Here is a 19,554-nt window from a genome sequence, read left to right on the forward strand (position 1 = left end):
TTCTCATAACTTCATATGCATGAATGGTCTACATCTATGGGTAGAGAAATGACTTTCAGCCGATCATATCCTTTCCCTGATACCTTACAAGTCATGCTCTATATGTAAGATCACGATGATATGAAAATGAGGATTATGGGGGTTACAGCCGCTCCCCCAAAGGTATAGTATGTCACACTGAGATTCCATGTTCATTTGTTCTGTAACAGCATTACAGAGATCCAATGACTGACCAATGGCATTTCCAAGTGCTAAAATAGCAAGCGATGTCGGTCTCTCATTGGCCATCAGCGACTGAAGATGTGGTTTAATGAGCCGGAGCTTCAAGGTGAGGGTGGCTCTGTCCACTGCCTTCCGTTGCGCTGCTGGGCCCCAAGTCCCTGGTGGCCAATATGTGACGCTGGGAGAAGAGAGTGGGGTGGCAAGTGGCGGCAGGACTTTTGCCACCAGGGTCTAGCTGCCCAACTTCCTCCTGTTACTGCTGGCCCCCCGTCGCCTTCAGGAAACCCAGGAACTAAGGCAGGAATAGGGCGAGGAAGCAAGTAAAGCCGAGCAAGGAAGGCAAAAGTGAATCTTGTCTTCATGGGCCGCTCGCAATGACGTCCTTTTTGTGTGCCACAGCTGACAACAACATCCCAGACAGGGGAAGAAAAAGAAGCTCTCCCTCAAGCTGGAGTCACAAGGGTGACGTAAGGATGACTTCCTGAGCCCTGGCTCCAGTCCTCTGCTCTGCCAGCTGACCTATTGAAGGGCTGTCACCACTTTCTCCAGGTTTGTCCATCGGTCTGTGCTAGGGTGAGCAAGAGCCAAGCAGATGGAGTTTCTGTAGTGTAGTGGTTATCACGTTTGCCTAACCCGCAAAAGGTTCCTGGTTCAAAACTAGGCAGAAACATGCTGGCTTCCTTTTGCCAGATCCCTTGCTGTTCAGGAAGGCCTCCTCCTTCTCCTATTGGCCTGTCCCTGGGATAACTCCAACCCCATGACAGAGGGTGCTGACAGCAGTGGAGAAAGCACCTTGGCGTCAGGCTGGAGAACCTAGAGGAGTGCGGCGTGTCACCTTTTGGAGGCTTGTGGCTTGGCCTCCTCTGCTGTTGGAGGTTGGCCGGTGGAGGCCGTCTCTTCCTGCTGGCCTCCTCTGCGTGACTTGCCAAAGGAGGAAGTGAGGCAGGAATGGGGCAAAAGAGGAAAGTCGAGCTGAGGAAGGCAGGGCAGAAGCTAAGCACCTCAGTGCGGCTAAGTGGGGTTAGTAGAGCGTCACCATTCGTTCTGCAAAGCCGGGGGAGGTGCGGTTGGCTGCTGGGAGGCAGAATCCTGTGCCTGCCTCTTGGCTTCCCAGGGGTGGCTCCTTGCAGCCCAGGAGAAGCGGGGTTCTCGGGGGAAGGAAAAGCAGCAATGGCGAGGCTGAGTGGGCTCCTTTCTGGCCGACATGGTGGGCTGTGGTGGGTCTGGGAGTTGCCTGTAAGCCATAAGTGGACTTGGTGCAGTGAAAACCGCTGCTCCATTCTGGCTGACCTGGGGGAGCCATTAATGACTTGGGAGTGGGGGCAGGGCGCTGGCTGTGAGCAAATGGGATCCAGGAAGCCCCAGCCTGCCCCTCTAGGGGCCCCAGTCTTCTTCTTCTCTCCTGCCAGGGGGAGCCCGGCCTAGAGCCTGCCCAGCATGCACTGCAGCTCGAGCATTAAGCCTTCCTGTGTGGCCTGTGCTGGAGCTGACCCTGGACCCCTGTGGGGCACTATTGGGGGAAATCCTGACTGCAAATAATTCTGGCCACAAGATCAACCCATTGGGTCGAATGGGGCAAGCTGGAGGCCTGGTGCCTTAGTCCGTGGGGCCAGCAGGTCAAGCCATTTTCCTGCATGTGGGGGAGGCAGCCGCTGTGCTTCGCCCTTCCTGCTCCCTGCGCTGCTGCACCCTAAAATCCCTGTCGGCCGGCAAGATGGGCTGGGAGCCTGGAGAGAGGAGGCAAAGGGGTGGCCCGAGCCCCCTCTGCCCCTGCCCCAGGCAGCCCACAGAGACCTGATGCCTCCCCAAGTGACACACGGAGATGTGCCAGCAGCGCTAAGGCGGCTCCCTGCCCACTCTGCCCCCTCCCTCCCTGCCACACTGCTCCTGGAAGTGGCCGGCATATCCCTGCAGCCCTGAGTGCAAACGCCACAGCTGACCCGCCCCCGTATCCCACTGCCTAGGAGCCACTGCCGGAGGGGAGTGTGTGCCAGTCACTTTGGGAGCTGTGCTGCCCGAGGTAAGCACCTCCACCCCCGACCACCTCCTGCACCCCTACCCCTGCCCCAGCACAGAGGCTCCCTGTGTCTTGAACAAGCATTTTCAAGGATTGGCCAAGAACTTCTGCTCTGTTTCTGTGAAAGAGACACAAAAAAGGGAGCCCAACAGACAAGTTTAGTTCGCAAGCACAAACTGGCAAGGCCAAGCCTGGATCTCTCAGTTACTCAGAAGGCTCTTCAGCCAGCACTTCCCAAAGGCCAGTCTCTAGAGGCTTTTGTGACATGATGTACTTCTAAATAGCTCCCTGTAGATCACATAGTCATCATTCATATATGGCTGTGATATGTCTTACAAACCATTCCATGTAAGTTATCATATGAAAAGTCATGATCTGCTGAAATCGGTTATTCTGTCCAAATATGTATAGCATGAGGGTGTGTGAAGTTATGCATTTTGCTGTATGGTTGTTACTGAAATAGGCTATAATTTTGCTAGCAACCCCTGCCGAGGAGGGTGTTCAACAGCCGTGAATCAGCAGAGGAATTGTAATTAAGGGATTTCCAATTCAGTGACAGATGCCCAAACACAACACTGTGGGGACCGCTCAAGTCTATGACTCAGTTGCACAAGACCACACCAGGAAGATTCCCCAACCTAGTGACTCAGCAGAGCCCATCCAGACACTTCTGGGCAAGTGTCTGCTAGACACTTGAACTAAGGATATAAAATAGGAGACTGTGGCATCATGTTTTTGCCTTTCTCCTCCCACATCTATGCTGGAAGCAGCAGGAATCCTGAGAAAATGAAGGTCATCTGAGGACAATAATCCAGGTTTTAGGGGGAATTCTATGTATTAAGGAGGGTAACATCCAGTAGGATGAGAAAATTGCTTGACCTAACAACTGCCTAGTGTAATAAGGTGTAAAGTTTAGATTTTGCTGTGGTTGTACAGTGCTTAGTGCTCTGCGTTCTGGCCTCAAGAGCCATGGATGCATGTTGAGTTACGATGACCTTTTCCTTGTCTCCACATTTCTTATGTGCCTCCTTCTGACACTTGAAACCAGTTGTTTTTCTAACTTTTGCAAGCATTTGCATTGCAAAGCAGAGGCAGTCTTCTCTGTTTCATAAAAGATTCACCAAAAGGTGGGAAGAGCAGACACATTTGTTAAGGCACTACTGGGAGCTGCATCCCTAACTCCACTTTACCTGGCAGGTGAGTCACCCAGCTTAGCCACGGTGCGACTCTCTGGGACTTTTCTCCCAACCGCTCCATTTTTCATCAATGACAATCAAAAGGAAGGTGACATGACATCTGTGTGTGAACATCTCCAGGGAATCACAAGGATGTGTGGCGCAGGCTCTCGTGTTGCAGCAATTGCAGTCGAAGCAACCGCCATGCCAATGTCAGTCATAGCAGCGTTTTCATCAACTCCAGGTTTGTGATTTGATTGTTTCCAATGCTTCTCTCCAAAGAAGCCTTTTCCTTAGCAAGCAATGGCTTGGATACCAAGGGAGGCCTCTTCTGTTTCCTAGGAAGACACAGGAAAATGTGAGCAGAGGAGACAAAAGCCATACACCAAGGCACCACCGGGAGTTGAACCCAGGATCTCCTGTTTACTAGACAGGTGCTTTAGCCAGCTAAGCCATGGTGCCTGCCTGAAGAAAGTATTTGCAACTGTTTCATTTCATGGTTCAAGTCAACACCCGCAAATTCAAAAGTACAGACATTCCCATTTCCTCAAGACTTGCAGACCTTGAGGTGTCTGGCTCTCTGTGCACAGAAAGCCACAGCTGAGTAGACAGAGGGCTTCTAACATGTGCCTCTCCCACCAGTCACTGTGATCATATAATGGTTAGTGATCTGTGTTTCAGTCGCAGCAACCTCGGCTCAGTTCTGAGTCATGGTAACCTTTCCTTCAGCTCCAGATTTCTCATTTGCCACTTTCCATGTGTGGTGGGCTGTCTGCCCCAAACAAGCAGGAGAAAAATTAAGGCAGCCTTGAAGAGGCTGTGCAGAACCCAGCCTATCAAGAAAGGGCTTATTGGGAGAGCCAATCAGGAGAAGGCTTGCTGGAGCAGCCCATATATAAAGAGCTGCTCAGCACAGCAAGAGTTAGTCATTCCTTGGAGTTTGAGGAGGGAGGATTGGCTGCTGTGAAGGAAGGAAGGCAGGAGCAGGAGCAGGGAGGGCACCATGATCAGAGTAGTGCTGGGGTAACGGGTGCATGAGTGACCTCCTGGCTGACTACTGCCAGACTAAGGCCCTATACAAAGGTGGAGGAAGGTTCTAGGTCTGTTGGGAAATGGTCCAGGGAAACAGATGGCAGGGTTGGAGGTTCACACCTTTTGCCTCAGTAGCCACTGGCACAGGTGGCTACACCCTGGACTGCAGCCGGCCACTGAGGCAAGTGTCTGGGTAGAGGACATCCCCCCCCCAGCAGGGGGGAGAGAACTGAGTGGGGCACAGCCAGAGGGCTGTGTCCATAAGAGGACACTGAAGTCCTGAGAGCAACATGGGTCCTAATGATAGAACCGATGGTGGCCAGATGCTACTAGATGAAGGCGCACCGGTGAACCAGAGCTAATTGCTAGGATGGTCAGCAGGAGGTGCTGCAGTGAGGCATGCCCCATGGCACCAAGACTTAGCCGCAAGGAAGGCTCTCTCTGTCTTAAACAAGCACTTAGAAGGATTCTGCTGACAGATCTTTTCTTTTTCTGAAAAGAGCTACAAAAAAAGGAGCCAACAGACACACTAGGTACGGCAAGGAAGAACTGTCGGGCCAAGCCAGGCTCTCCTGGTTAGTAGGAAGGTTCTTCAGCCAGCTCTTCACAAAGATCACTGTCTAGAGACCTTTTAACAGCCACTGCAGATGTTCACCACAAAAGAGATGCCAAAATGGAGTTCTCCACTGTCTGCAGCCATCACGCTACCAGGAGTTCTGTGCACAGAGAGGCCCCTGCTGGTGGCAAAAGGCTTTGGTAGAGACTCTTCTGACACCAGCCGTTCTCATATAGTGTTTAGCGCTCTGTGGTGTGGCTTCAGCATCCACAGATGCCAGTTGAATTGGGGGGCATTTTTCCTGTCTCCACATTTGTCTAATGGCTCCTTTCAACACTTGTCACCAAAAAGACCTGTTTCTTTTGCAAGCGATGTACAGCTAGGCAAAGGCAGTCTTCTCCATTTCCTCAAAAGATCACCAAGCTGTGGGGAGAGGAGACACATTCAGTCAAGCTGGATGCTGAATCTCCTCTTTATTCAGCAGGTGTCTGTGAAGGACACAAATCTACACTGTGTAGAGGTCAAGAATAGGAGTTTATTACACACAGTGCTGGCGGAGTGGGCTTATTAGGCTCAGAGACTCTGTTAATTAATTAATTATAATAGAATATATAGATTTTCCATGGGTGGGGGAAAGTGACGGGGTAGGCAGTTCCACACCCCAGGACAGGTTTTGCAGCAAGACAAGATAGCACATTAGCCAATGATTAACAGATTAGATAATGTCTCCACCCATGGTCTCAAGTTAGCAAGTTAACATTTCATTAATACTTTGATAAAATGTTATTAGTATAAAATATATATGTTGAATTCTGATTTGGGATCCATAGGAATGGAGCAACTCCTTTGATTGTCCAACAGGTACATTCCTAGGGGTTAAAGCAAAGAAAGAGTGAAAGTATATGGCAATAAAGATTGTTTTCTGTGTGTCTTAAGCAGGGGTGGCTCTAGACCCCAGCGCCAAGCAGGCGCGTGGGCGGCCCTTTCCTGGGGCGGCATGTGGCTCCGGTTGAGCTCCCGCAGGCATGACTGCGGCGGGTCCCCTCATACCACGGCTCCCGTTGAGCTCCCGCAGTCCTGGCTGCGGCAGATCCGCTCCACCCGGGCTCCCGTGGATCAGCCGCTGGCATGCGGCGGGAGCTCAACGGAGCCGCGGGAGAGGACCCGCCCGGGACCGGGGAAGGCGGCGCAGCGCACCCGCTGCTTGGGGCAGCCTGATTTCTAGAGCCGCCCCTGGTCTTAAGGCAGGCATTGGTCCCGTGGAAGGGAGGTGGAAGGATGCCATATCTTATACTGACGTGCCAACTTTTCATAAACTCAAGGTTGGATCTGTGGGAAGAATGTCTCCCTAGAGAAGAAACAAACACAATAGGAATAGGGATTCTTTGTTCAGTCTGCAATTCTGAATAAGACACAATCATTTAGTTCTTAGCTCCAACACCTGGCAATTTGCTGACCGGGCCTATCTTAGCAAGCAAGGCTTTCTGTTTACCCCAGCTTTCTCTTAGCTGATCACAATTTCCTAGGCCTCTGGTCCTTGACCATACTCTGGACTTTGGGTCTGGAAAAGAGCTGGCACAATCCATAGACCAGGTTGTTATATAAAATGCACATGGATTTGAACCCTTCACATACAGTAATGGCAAAGTTCTTGGTTCAGGCTTCTAACAGTGATGGAATAAACTGCAGCTTCAAATCAAGTCTCTGGAGTCTATTCAAAGCTAGGATGGGTCATTCAGTCATTTGTACAGAGCTTCAGTTTGTAGCAAAGTCCCTCCAGAGGTATGAAGCAGGATTGAAGACAAGATGGAGACGAGGCATCAGCCTTTTATAGTCTCTTGCCATATGGTCTTTGCTTTCTTTGTCCCAAGGACACTCTATCCAGCACGTGGCACAGAAAAACCTTAGAGTTCTGTCCATAGGCAGGTCCCTGCATACCTTGCTGAGTCACAAGGCGTATCTGCCTTCTCTCAATGGGGCGAATGTATAGCTGATGGCCCTTAATGGGCCATCAAGCAGGCTAGACAGAACTGACACCGGAAGCAGAGCACAAGATTGAAATACGGGCAGCATAGAGCCAATATTCATAACGTGAACTACAAAAATGATACGTATCTAGAGATAGCATCATTATAATCAACCAATCAGAACCTCTCCCCCTTGCACGACACCTTTCTACAATATTGGCTGCAAATATAGAACAGTGGTCACAACGGTGATCTGTACAGTTACAGATTATGTCAATAATGTCACAGGAGATGACATGGCATCAGTGAGACTGATACTGGAATACTGCCTTCAGCTTTGGTGTCCTCATTTGAAAAAGATGTTGTGAAATTGGAGCTGGGGCAGAAAGAGCCACCAAATGTTGTGAGGTCTGGAGGAAAATGCCTTCTAGTGAGCTATTGAAAGAGCTCAACCTGTTTAGCTGATCAAAAGAAGATTGAAAGGTGACTTCACTGAAGTGTTGAAGTGCCTTAATGGAGAGAAAAGATTGGGTATTAAAGGGCTCTTGAATCTAGCAGAGAAAGGAATAACAAGACCCAATGGCTGGAAGGTGAAAAGAGACAAATTCATATTACAACTAAGGCACAAATATTCAGCACCGAGGATGATTCACCACAGGAACAAGTTACCAAGGAAAGTGATGGATTCTCCATCTCTTGATGTCATTTCATGAAGACTAGATGCCTTTCTGGAATGTGTTTGCCCCAGAAATAGCTATGGTGTCCTACAGGAGGCCTGTGATATGCAGGGGGTCAGATTAGATGCTCTAATGGTCTCTTCTGGCCATAAAGTCGACTAATTTCTGAAAAACTGAGTGTAGCTTTGGGAGCAGCATCTGATGTTTCCCTGTCTAGCCGGCTTGCTGCCTAGAACGAACGCTCCTTGAGTGGGGTGATGCACAGGGAGTAGCTCAAACCTCCAAAGTGCCTGGCCGGGGCAGGACATTAGCACAGCAAGGGAGGGGTGTGGCAGTGACATCACAAAGGCCTTTTGCAGGACCTCAGCCTATTGGTCCAAGGTGGTGGGGAGGTGGTGACCTCACAGAGAGATGCTGACATCAGCCAGGCAGGACAGGGGCGAGGGGCCAGGGAAACCTCAGAGACCCTGTGGCTTTGCTCCAGCAAGTCTCCTTCTCCAGGTCTCTCTTTGAGGACTGAGAGAGTATTCGGGTTCACGGACGTGAGCGCCAGGAGGAACCTCTTTTGAGTTTTCTCCTTCCCTTGTAGTGATTTTACTGGAAAACAGCCATCCCTGTTTAGAAGGTAAGAGCCTCCTGGAGGTGTGAAACCTGTTCAGTCTGATCCATCTGTTGAGAGTTGAATTCTAGGCATGGAAAACATGAGCTTAAGGAGGCAGAATTTTATTGCACACCTGGATTTTGTCCCTTAGAATCACTGTGGACATTGGGGGTTGTCCTTTTTGTTTCACCTCTTGCTCCATCCACTGTCTGATCCCTCTTTTCTCTTCGTCTCTTGCTTCCTTTGTCCTTTCTCCTGTTCCCCTCCCAACACCAGGTTTTTTTCTCCTGCTGATAACCGCTCACGTTAACTGATCACTCTTGTTATAGTGTGTATGGCAACACCCATTTTTTTCATGTTCTCTGTGTGTATATATATTTCCTACTGTATTTTTAACTGCATGCATCCGATGAAGTGGGTTTTAGCCCACAAAAGCTTATGCTCAAATACATTTGTTAGTCTTTATGGTGCCACATGTTCTCCTTGTTCTTTTTGCAGATAAATTAATGGAGGTTAAGTGCATTAATGGCTATTAGCCAGGATGGGTAAGGAATGGTGTCCCTAGCCTCTGTTTGTCAGAGGGTAGAGATGGATGGCAGGAGAGAGATCACTTGATCATTACCTGTTAGGTTCAGTCCCTCTGGGGTACCTGGCATTGGCCACTATTGGCAGATAGGATATGGGGATGGATGGACCTTTGGTCTGACCCAGTATGGCCGTTCTTATATTCTTATGAAGGGAGGGGCAGAACCCTGCAACAGAGTTTCTGTAGTGTAGTGGTTATCACGTTTGCCTAACACGCAAAAGGTCCCTGGTTCAAAACCAGGCAGAAACATGAGGGCTTAATTTTTCCCAGCTCCTAGTGGCCTGTCCCTGCTGTTGTAGGAGCAGCAGTGATTTCTATGCTCAATAGGTCTGTTATACTTCCCCCATTCCCATTTTTGTCTCCTCTCCCTCTCTGAATGCCTGTGAAGTGACTTTCCCCCTCCCCCTCCCGCTCCCTCCTGCAATGCTTGTGGGATGAAGGGGCTGGTTGAACAGCTGGAAGATCAGAAGAGCTGCTAGATAGACAAGGTGTCTGGGACTCTCATTAGGCAGCGATCACACACCCAGAGCATGGACACTGGCTGAGGTGGAGTGTGACCCACCAGATGCAGCCAAGTCATCTCCAGTCGCAGGCCATGAGGAGCAGGTCCTTAAAACGGGAAGGGGCCCTGTGCTCAGGAGTCACTCACAAGCTTGTACCTCCAGTGAACGCCCTTCGCCCCGACCGTCTGGCCAGTGGTTCGCTGCGTTGCAGTTCATTGTGCCTCAGGAAGACTTACCTTCATCGCACCGTCCATCGCAGTGCTGGGAGACACTTACCTGGCAGAATCCTGTGCCTGCCTCTTGTCTTCCTAGGGGTGGCTACTTGCAGCCCAGGAGAAGAAGGATGGTTCTGGTGAAAGGAAGACAAGCAAAGCACTGGGAGGAAATTTGGGTGTGGGCTCTGCGCTGGGGGTGGGTGGGTGGTGCAGCTCCCAAAGTGACCGGTACACACAACCCTCTGGCAGCAGCTCCTAGATGAGTGGGGCCAGGGGATCTCCATGTGCTGCTGTCTGCAGGCGCTGCCCCCAGAGCTCCCATTGGCTACAGTTCCTGGCCAATGGGAGCTGCAGAGTTGGTGCTCGGGGCAGGGGCAGCACGTGGAGACACTCCCCCCACCCCAGGGGATGCTGGGACATGCCAGCCACTTCTGGGAGCGGCACGGAGGGGCGGATGTAGAGTGGGCAGGGAGCCACCTTAGTGCTGCTGGCACATCTCTGCACACCCGTTGTGGGGGGAGGGGAGCAGAGGGCCTCCATGTGCTGCCTGGGGTAGGGGCAGTGCACAGAGCTGCCTCCCCTCCCGGGTCTATTCCAGGAGTGGGTGGGTTGGGTCTTTTGGCCTGCAAGGTGCAGCAGGTCAGACTAGATGATCACACTGGTCCCTTCTGACCTTAAAGGCTCTGAGTCTAAAAGGGAGAGGGAAGTAAAGGAATTAAAAAAAAAATTGAACCAAGCATAGTAATAACAGGATGACTCCAACTGCTTATTATATAGTCCCACCCCTTTCTTCCTCCACTGGGTGTTTAATGACCTGTTGGGATTTGGGACACTGATTCTCTCATTCCATTGATAAACTGATACAACATGACTGAAATTAAACTAATTCCCAGTGGAGGAATCATCATATCATTGCATTAGCTGGGAATTGAACCCAGGTCAATTGCTTGGAATGCAGCTATGCTCACCACTATACCACCAACACATCTGGTGAAAGTCTCTGATTTTTCACACTTGGTGATTGGTCACCTTACTTCTTAGCATGAGGCGAATGTCTCTGTGGTCTCTGCCATTCATCGTGGGGAGTTTCCCCACTGATAACAGTTCTTGCTGGGTTGGGGATGGGAGACAGAAGAGGCGTTTATTCTGTTTCATTCTTCTCCATTTTCTGTTCCTCCCCTTCCCTTCCAGGGTCCTCCCTTCCATTTCAGACTGTGCAGTGACACCCTCCTGCACCCAGGACTCTCGAGCCTCTGGAGCAGCACGATCCCATGAGATCCTCAGTGACCAAGGGTCTTTTCCAACTTCCAGGAGACCCAGCTTGAATCTAAAGGAAGCTCTGTTCCTTCCTGGGGATCCTCTCTCCCTTCATGGAGATCAAGAGCATGAAGCCTCTCTGCCTTGCCTCCTGGGTCTGAATTAATGTCCCATTTCCCACTATGTGCTCGAAAGAAACAAATGTTTCTAACCCAGGTGAGTGGAGTTAATTCAGCTGGAATCCTTCACCCACATTCCTTAGGAGATACAGACTCTCTGTGACACACACTGACTGGGGTTCATCTCTGCATGTCCCCAATGGGGAAGGAAAGACACTGAGGGCGAAGGAAGAAGATGGACAGAAGGAGTCAAATGGGGCTAGACCAGAATAGGACATTTTCTGCCTGTTAAAATGTACTAGACTCTAATTGCTTAAAACAAAACAAAACCCCACCAGCTTCTGTCTGAACCATCAGCTTTTCACAGAGCAGCCAAAGTGGTGAAGCACAGACACACATAACCACCTACAGCCCAAGTTTGTCTAAGAAGCACCTATAGTGGCTCATGCAGGGGGAAATACAGCTGTGGGTGTGAGTTCAGGCCTCACCCAGAGCGTTGGTTTTCATTAGCCACGGAGCTTCCCCCACTTGCTTTGCCCAATTCACATGGAAAGTGCCATAGGAGGGTGATGAGAGTAAATTCTAAACTCTGAAATGCGGAGGTTGGCCCAGAGATTGGGATAAGGGGTTTGAAGAGAAAAAGCTCTAAGAGTATAAAACCAGACAGTCTACAGGGGCAGGTTCGGTACAACGCCTCAACAGGGAGCCATTTGGGGGTTCACTCCTCTGTTCAATGTCCTGAGAGGTATTTGAAGATGAAGATAACGCCATGGCTAACAGGTGACTGGCATGTCCTGGGTTAAAGAAAAGGACCTGGGTTAATAGTCTGAAGATTTGCGTTACCGTCACTGTCTGACCCCCCTTCAGTGCGGAGCAGGTGTGTGCGTTGCTGTGTGGAACGCACAGACTCCTGCAGAGCAGGGGCAGCTGTTTCCATGGCAGAGAGCCTGGCACTTAGGACACTTTCTACACTTGCTGTTTTGAAGCAATTCAGTAAAATAACAGTGGAGCTACAATGTCTGGTCCAAAATTTCAGCTGCCCCTGGTGCAAAAGCGCTATTTTAGGATCTACATCGGAGGCTCCCGGCACTAGGACACCTGACCAGAGAGCTCAGTGGGGGCGTAACAGCTGCTGACTCTGAGGGTCCCGGGCTAAATCCACTTGCAGGGGGAAGCGTGTTGATTTATTTGATGGATAATGAGCACCAGCTACCAGGGGAGAAGCCCTGAGAGTCGCTGCCACTCCAGCTGCTGCTAGGGCGGGGGGGAGCCCCAGGGGGCAGCTGCTGCTCTGGCCACCCCAGAAGTGCTGCCAGAGGCCACCAAGCTGTGGCTGCTCCTGCTGCTCTCAGGACCGCTGGTCAAATGGTCCCAGGGCCAGCCGCACTGGCCGCTGCTTGGGCGGTCCCTGGAGCCAGTTGATTGAGTGGCCCTGGAGTCAGCCACTGTGCCCACTGCAGAAGTCACGGAGGTTGCAGGAAGTCACAGAATCCGTCACTTCCACCACCTCCGTGACAGACACGGAGACAAACCCCTCCCTGCTGTGACTGCAGTTCCTCGAAGGAAAGAGAAGAACAGAAAGTGACGAGAGAAAGAAAAATAGAGATTCCCTGTCACCTCTCTCCCTGCTGCCTCCCCCCTTGTATTCTGTAACCCCATTTCACTGGGTTCCCTGTGCTGGTGCCATGGGGGTGACACTAGAGTTCTGGGGATTTGGGGAGCTCTTCATTTCTCAACATTTCACACAAATTTGTCTTTGGGCTGAAATTTCTCCTGTTAGGCCTCTCAGTCAGAGCTGTACCCCACCCCGTTTGCGGTGGGGGGGGGGGGGGGGAAGAGGGGAGTTGTAAATTGCAGAGCAGGCAGAGAAGTCGCCCATAAAGGGTCATATTGATCTGGTGACTGGTTCTGACCGGGGTCCCACGTCCTCTGACACAGGCTCATGTGCAGAACATGGGAGCTCTGGCTTGTCCTAAATGCTGTAGACTGTGAGTTCCTGGAAAGGGCAGGGGAGAGGGAGCAAGAGGAGAGAGGCAGAGACACTGGAGATGAAGAATTGGGGGGAGAAGAAGGAGAGAACAGAGAGACAATAAATGATTGAACCAGAACAGGTGTCCCAACTCCATCTTGCTCATCACAGGTGTTCAGAGAGACAGGAAGTTGCAGGTTTTCCAGTGTCAAGTCTGAACTTTGATTCTAACAATTTGCGTTGAAATATCAAGGGGATCTCCACATACCTGATCTCTTCCCTCCTCACCTTTTTAGTATTAATTTTTATTTTGACGTGTTTGGCTTAACCATGATCGTTTCTTTCCCCACCTGTATTGCAATTTGGGGGTTATGTTTATTTTGCCTCCCTGTTGTTCATGTCATTATAATTATAACAGCAAAGGAATCTGCAGGAGCAAAAACTGACTCAAAACTTCATGTCCCCATCATGCCGGAACATCCTACAAACAGCTCACACAGCTGGAATCATAACACGCAAGGCCAGGGGATGGGAGATGCAGGTTTCCAAGGGTTCTGTCTTTCTCAGATGACACATTCCAGCCCCTTGTGTGCCTCCATTCTGTATGACCTGCTGGACTTCGACACATTTATTGTCTCATTCTATAGATAATGTGATTGTAACACAATGTGACTGAAATTAAACCACTTCCAGATGAGGAAACAACAGAAGAGAAAAGCCATTATTGCATTGGCTGGGAATCAAACCCAAATGAATTGCTTAGAAGGCACTTACGCACACCACTATACCACCAATGCACCTGGCAGGAGTAGTTTTCCTGCAGGCTCTATGTGCTGGCAATGGGGTGACATATGACCATGGAGGTAGTGAGCAGGGTGGTTGGGCTGGAAGCTGCCTGACAGCTGGGAGCAGAGTTAGGATCCCAGAGTGACTGAAAGGGGGCAAAGGTGAAAACAGATCTCATTGGGAGCTGGCCCCACACCTGCCCCGCCCCTAGGAGAGGGGAACTGAAGCTCAGCTTTAATTACAGAAAAATCTTCCCGAGAAGGAAGGGAACAGCTTGTTTTAAAGACCAGGTTTGTGTTTGTTCCTGCTACATACGGAGGGGCTGGGTAGTGCTGATTCCAGCCCCCAGACTCTGGGATAAGGAACAAATTCAGGCTGCCAGTGACCTGCAGGAAGGAAACGATCTTTTGACAGTGAGGGACGCCTCGTCCTAAAGGCCTTTGTCTGCCCCCTTCCAGTGACTGTTTGGCACAGGAATGCAGCCCCCCACTCCTGGGTCTCTCCTGGGGAAATAATGTTTCTGTGCAAAACACCAAAGCTTTTAACAGAAAGGAAGAAAAGGAAATGGCCACATGATGGGACTAGGACATAAGGAATGAAACACACATGGGCGGCGAGTTATATACCCACGTGGTGCCCGGGCACCAGCAATATTCAGAGCCCTGGGGCCCAGCTCCACCAAAGTTTGGGGCCGGGTCTCCCCTCTGGCCCCACCTGCCACCCCCGTGCTTCCCCCGAGTGTCCCCCGGACCCCTTTGCTGGCCCCATGCATGTCCCTGGGCCCCGGAGGGAGCAGAGCGTCCCTGCCTCTTCCATGCAGCTCCATGCTGCCTCCCTGCAGCAACTGCTGCCACAGGGTCCTAGTGCCCCCCCTTCCCAAATCGCTGCCAGGGCAGACTGACTCTGAGCCTGCCCTTCCACCTCAGACCCTTCCCTTTTCCAGCGGGACCCTCCACCATCACAGCCCCCCCACCCCTGCAGTCACCACTCCTGCCCCATGCTGGGCAAGGAGACAGCCCCATCCCCCACCCCCAGTGAGGCTATAGTCAGGGGCAACAGCAGGGGAGGAGGTGCATGCAGCACCCCCCGGCACCCATAATGGGGGACGCAAGGGAGATTCCTGGACCTGAGAAGGGCCCTAGGAGCACCTGCAGTGACAGTGGTGGGAGTGAGTGTGCTGCTGGGGGGGGGGAATGAGGGGTTCCTCCCCCAGAGCTTGCTGCTGCCAGCAGGGAAAGGGCTGGGGGGAGTCCTCCTTTCTGGCCCTTGTCCCGGAGCAGCCTGCCTGCACCCCAAACTCATCCCCAGCCCTGCCCCACCCCAGAGCCCACAACCCCAGTCAGAGCTTTCACCCCCCCCCCCACCGCCTCACCCCACAGCCCCAGCCCGGCGCGCCGCCCACACCCCAAACCTCCCATCCCCAGTTCCAGCCAGAGTCCTCATCCCCGCACACCCCAACCTTCTGCTCCAGCCCTGAGCCCTCCAACACCACAAACCCTCATCTCCACCCCCCGATAGAGCCCTCACCCACCCCGGCACCCCAACCCTCGGCCCTCGTCCTGAGCCCTCCCACACCCCACACACCTTATCCCCATCCCAGACACAGCCCTCCACCCCCTGCACCCTAACCCTCTGCCCCAGCCCTGAGCCTCTCCAACACCCCAAACCCCCAGACTCAGACAAAGCCCTCACCCCCCACACCCCTACCCTCTGCTCTAGCACTGAGCCTCTCCCACACCCCAAACCCATCATTCCCAGCCCCAGCCAGAGCCCTCATCCCCCTGCACCCTAACCGTCTGCCCCAACCCTGAGCCCCCTCCTGCATCATGAACCCCTCATCCCCAGCCCCACCACACAGCCATCACCCCACACCCCAACCCTCTGCTATAGCCCTGAGCCCCCTCCCACACTCCAAACCTCTCATCCCCAGCCACACCCCAAACTCCCTCCCAGAACCTTGGGCGGGTGGGGGGCGGAGTTTGGGCAGGTTCTGGGCACCACCAAAATTTCTACAAACCTACCGCCCATGGAAACACAAGATGCTTCTCCCATGTGCATTGACTTTTAACCTTGTTTGTGGTGGTGTTGTATCCATGTTGGTCCCAGGGGTCCTCTGGGGCGCTGGGCATTGGCCACTTTCGGGAGAGTGGGCTAGATGAACTGGTCTGACTCAGTGTGGCTGTTCTTATGTTCTAACTGCTGGTTATGGAGGAGACGACCTTCCAGGCTCCACAGAACTGAAGAAGTGTGTGCGGTTAGCTCCACAGCTTGTCTCTTTCACCAACAGAGGTTGGTCCTCTGCAAGCTCTTACCCTCACCCGCCTTGTCTCTCTTGGACTCTGAAAAGTGTTTTCTCTCCACTCCCCTTGGAGAGACGTTAAGTTTCCCTTTGGGCAACTATCAGGCTGAAACAATTGTATTGACTGTGAAACTAGAATTGAAGATTTAATATTATAAATAAATGAGTCTAAACCTGAGGTTCTGGTTTTCACATTGGTTTTTCTAACTCTGTTCCCAGTTCTCTTCTAGAAAGGCCTCCAGGCTGCCTGCCCAGCCCAGCAAAAGTGGCCAGGAGAAAGCCCACACTGCTGCTCTTTCAGGTAGTTGAAGGCTGCTATCAAACCCCCCTCACTCAGTCAGTCCCCAGTCTGTGGCAGTGCATAGGATTCTTCCGTCCTAAGTGCAGGACTCTGCACTTCTCCTTGTTGAACCTCCTCAGATTTCTTTTGGCCCAATCCTCCAATTTGTCTAGGTCACTCTGGACCCAAACCCTGTCCTCCAGCGCTTGGATTCTTTACATGCTTTCACAGAGCAAAGAGCACATGTTCCATGATTTCATAGGGCAGAGTTTTGTGCTATCGGGAGCTTTCCCTGTGTGAATTTGACAGGTGGATCAACACAGAGACACACCGTGACCCTTCTCAGGGTGCTAAGGGCTGTGAGTCTCCTTGTTGCCACCTGCCACAAGGAAGAGGGAGTTTTGCATTTGGCAGCTGGATGTTAGTGACCAAACTCACCAGCCTGCTGGAACTCAAGGACCCTTCTCTGAGCTACAGCAGCCACCTTAACCCTTGAGTTCCTTCAATGTGTTCCCCTCTGGGGTCCAGCCCGGATCACCAGATACCTGGTGAAATCCCAGATCCTCTCTTGCCCAAGTATCCTAGGTTACTAGTTTTACTGTGGACCATTGCTACTGTATCTCACACAGCACCTGAGTACAGTTATCGAACAAGCAAAAAATTTATTTCACAACGGATAGATATTTAAACAAACAAACATGAGTGATGGAAACCAACTGTTACCACTAAACACAGGCAGAAAATGATAGAATAGAAAGGCCAGCACAAAAAAACAGAGAGAGGAACAATAAGATACTAAAAGGACAATGGTTGGAACTCTCCATTTCTCTCAGTCTTTGGACTGATGGGTAGTAGAGCTGTAGCAACAGTTGAGGAACCAGGGTAAATTAAATCTAAGGTTTGAGCTGCTAGTGAAGCATTTTCCACACTCACGGCATTCCTAGGGCCTCTCTCCTCTGTGGATTGTTTGATGCCTAATAAGGTGCGAACTGCGATTGAAGGTTTTCCCGCACTCAGTGCATTCATAGGGCCTGTCCCCTGTGTGGATTCTCTGATGTCTAGAAAGGACTGATCTTTGAGTGAAGCTTTTCCCACACTCACGGCATTCAAAGGGCCTCTCCCCCGTGTGGATTCTCTGATGTTGAGAAAGGTTTGAGCTGCTAGTGAAGCATTTCCCACACTCACGGCATTCAAAGGTCCTCTCCCCTGTGTGGTTTCTCTGATGTTGAGAAAGGTCTGATCTGCTAGTGAAGCGTTTCCCACACTCACTGCATTCAAAGTGCCTCTCCCCTGTGTGGATTCTCTGATGTTGAGAAAGGTTTGAGCTGCTAGTGAAGCGTTTCCCACACTCACGGCATTCAAAGGGCCTTTCCCCTGTGTGGATTCTCTGATGAACAGAAAGGGCCGAGCTGCTAGTGAAGCATTTCCGACACTCACGGCATTCATAGGGCCTCTCTCCTCTGTGGATTGTTTGATGCCTAATAAGGTGTGAAATGCGATTGAAGGTTTTCCTACACTCACGGCATTCATAGGGCCTTTCCCCTGTGTGGATTCTCTGATGTTTAGAAAGGTCTGAGCTGCTAGTGAAGCTTTTCCCACACTCACTGCATTCAAAGGGCCTCTCCCCTGTGTGGATTCTCTGATGTTGAGAAAGGTTTGAGCTGCTAGTGAAGCATTTCCCACACTCACGGCATTCAAAGGGCCTCTCCCCTGTGTGGATTCTCTGATGCTGAGAAAGGTTTGAGCTGCTAGTGAAGCATTTCCCACACTCACGGCATTCATAGGGCCTCTCTCCTCTGTGGATTGTTTGATGACTAATAAGGTGCGAACTGCGATTGAAGGTTTTCCCACACTCAGTGCATTCATAGGGCCTGTCCCGTGTGTGGATTCTCTGATGTACAGAAAGGGCTGAGCTGTGAGAGAAGGTTTTTCCACTTTCCCTGCATGTATTTTTTCTCTTTTGCCTGAGGATATCCTGCTGTGTTGTGGTTTCCATGAGGACCTTCTGAGTTCCCCAACAGGAAATAAATTTATCCACTTTCTTCCCTGGCTGGTTTCCTTGATCTGTTTTTGGTCTGTGCTGAATCTCCCAGGAGTTTCCCTGCTCAGGACTCCTGGACACATTCCTTTTCGATCTTTGAGATAATGCTCTGTTTTTACCCACTGGCTCAACATTTCCAGGCTGAGAATTCTGCTCCTCTTTCTCACATGCCATTGCATCACCTGCTGTGATAGAGACAGAAACCTCAAACAGGGATGGAAAGGGGAAGACCAAACAAAAACAAGTGCTGAGGACAGGTCAAATAAAAATCAGGAGCTGAACTCCCCCAAACTCTTCCCACAAATAGGAGAGAGGAGGGGGATGAATTCAGCCTTCACATCCCATCCAAATACGCAGGGGGAAGGGAGGAAGCTACTGCCTGGTGTCTGCTAGGATCTATAGGAATTCATGAACTATATTTACCCTGAGGATATGACCCCTGCAATGGACAATAATGAACTGAGAGACCTCCCCAAGGGCTTTGTTGGGCAGTCCAGATGTTTCCTTCAGGCACGTACAGCTTCTGAGGTGGTTTAATGTTTCCTCACCTGTGCAGGGAGATCTCAGGATCTCTCTTTCCTCTGACCGCTGGAGGTCTGGGACCCATGGCTGTTCCCCTTCTTCCAGCTGGGAGATCACATCAAGTTGGAAAACTAGAAACCCTGCTCAGATGAAAGAAAACAAAGGAGTTCAGTTGATTTCATAAGACTTGGTCATAAAAAAACATTCTATTAATTTAACTTCAGTGCTTAGTGTGACCTGGTGGGCCAGGGGCAGTTCTCACTGAAAATGCCAAAGTTAGGGCAGGCTGAAAAAGGGAGAGCAGATGCTCCCAAAACTGCTGGTTAACACTGAAGTTAAACTCACTGACCAGTCACCAACTGTGCTTCTGATCCCCCACACGGGTTATCAAGAAGCTGAAAAAAGAAATCACACGGCCCCCTTTATTGCATCCCTGTTCTCTGACTCCCAATCAGCAACTAGGTCCAGTACAGTGAGAGGTTATTTAAAAACTCTGCTCACATAAACAAAGTGTTCCTCTGACCCCAAAGGGTCACCCACATCACCAGGTCAGTATAAGTTTGGATATTACCCAAAATTCCATCCTGCCAGACAATCCTTTAGCATCTAAACTAAAGGTTTAAACGAAAGAAAGACAGAAAGAAGTTAAATGGGAACGCAGTCAGATACATTCCAAAATGGATATATCAGGTTCTTAGCAGTATTGGTGAGTTGCTGGCTTGAAAGTCCG

General features: G+C 51.0%; 2 non-coding genes and 1 pseudogene across 2 annotated transcripts; 1 reads left to right on the forward strand and 2 right to left on the reverse strand.

Annotated features, from left to right (window-relative positions):
- The window catches only part of LOC120381541, a 682,838-nt pseudogene that overhangs the window by 642,915 nt on the left and 20,369 nt on the right, over positions 1–19,554 (reverse strand).
- TRNAT-AGU lies at positions 3,803–3,876 on the reverse strand. Its single transcript has one exon. It is a non-coding gene; the product is annotated as a tRNA-Thr (tRNA).
- Positions 9,010–9,082, forward strand: TRNAV-AAC. Its single transcript has one exon. It is a non-coding gene; the product is annotated as a tRNA-Val (tRNA).

Source organism: Mauremys reevesii, linkage group 14, assembly GCF_016161935.1.
Source record: "Mauremys reevesii isolate NIE-2019 linkage group 14, ASM1616193v1, whole genome shotgun sequence".
In the NCBI taxonomy this organism is placed as follows: domain Eukaryota; kingdom Metazoa; phylum Chordata; order Testudines; family Geoemydidae; genus Mauremys; species Mauremys reevesii.